We start from the raw sequence: 1602 nt of genomic DNA, 5'->3' as shown, positions 1-1602 counted from the left end.
ATAAAAAGTAAAAATCAAATAATTCAAAAATTTCAAGATTACATAATTAAAATTTATTTAATTATTAATTATTTATGTAATTATTGATAATTATATACGGTAATTAATACAGTAATACATAACAAAGTAAAATAAATGTAATATAGTTTATGTTAATATAAATAAAATACATGAACAAAATTAATTAATAACGTTTTAAAACTTTGTTTAAAAATTATTAATAATTTCTATTGTTTTTATTTTATTAAGTTTGCAGTTTCTTTGTGTCATATGCCACATAAATACATATACAATATATTCAAGAATTTGGAGTTAATTTTGCTTTAAATATGTGTATTTGATACATACCTTATAATTTTTAGTTATTTGATTATTTATAAAAGAAAATTTTTATAAAATTAATTATTTATTATTATATGAAATATTAAATTAATGGAAAGCTCTGTACAAATTTGGCTATTATATGAGTTTTCTTAAAATCTTATTCTAATAAATGAAGATATTGCTGTATCGACTAACGTTTAGTATTGACTAACGTAAGTAACCCCTCCACTAACCCCTCCACAATCAGCAAGTAGTACCAGTTCGTGTCAGGTCAGACACACTTGAGTATAAATTGTATCTAACGTCCGTGTTGAGATAAAGTTCGAACAGATTTATGCAACAAAAATCAATTCAACAATTGTTTTATTGTGTAATTTACCTCTTCTTAATAAAGTAAATAAGTTTATGTGACTTTTTTAAAAAGCAAATAATATGTAAGAAAAATCTTTTAAAATGTATAACTAATGTAAGGAAATGTATAAGAAGTCATTTTAAATATCTTTTTAATGTAAGGAAATGCATAAGTCATTTTAACTTTCTTTTTGAATATAAATATAAAGCCATAATAATTACAATAAAAAAAGATATTAATAATATCTGTGTAAATCTTTCTTAGGAACTAATATGAAAAATATAAAATAATTTTATGTTATAATCCGTATGCTATGTAATTAATCTTTATATTCATATGTGTATTTAAATAATTTGATTACTTAATTAATTTTCCATAGCAAATACATAAACAATAAATTAAATAGAACAGGGTTAAAGATGGAATTATGGAGAATTAAAACGAGTTCCATATCGAATTTCATATCGATTGAAATATGCGGCATCTACGCCCTCTTTGTTTATTATTGTAATATCTCACTAATTTCTATGACAATAATCGTTAATATTGTACCATTATCATCAAAGTCATATCACGTTATCATCATGACATATCTAGTACGCTCATTACACTCTGATCGGGATTGCTTTCACGGCGATTTGCATGCGCATATATTTCCTTCATTTCTATTACAAATTAATATTTTTAAGACGGATGCATGTCGCATGTTATACTATCATTCTATCATTCCATCAATATTAATTTTAAGAGACATATCGAGATAATATTCTGCATGTTTATTGAAATTGATTAATACTAACTTCGTTTTAACAGTGCGTCCGTCCTAAAAAAAGTCACTTATTAAATCTATTTTGATTGCCTACATACGAGTTAACATTTTATCGAGCAAATAAAACGATTTACAAACCACATCGTGAAGTCTTTAG

Source organism: Trachymyrmex cornetzi, unplaced genomic scaffold (genome assembly GCF_001594075.2).
Source record: "Trachymyrmex cornetzi isolate Tcor2-1 unplaced genomic scaffold, Tcor1.1 scaffold200, whole genome shotgun sequence".
Classification (NCBI taxonomy): domain Eukaryota; kingdom Metazoa; phylum Arthropoda; class Insecta; order Hymenoptera; family Formicidae; genus Trachymyrmex; species Trachymyrmex cornetzi.
The sequence above is the reverse complement of the archived record's forward strand: the minus strand, read 5'-3'. Positions refer to the sequence as shown.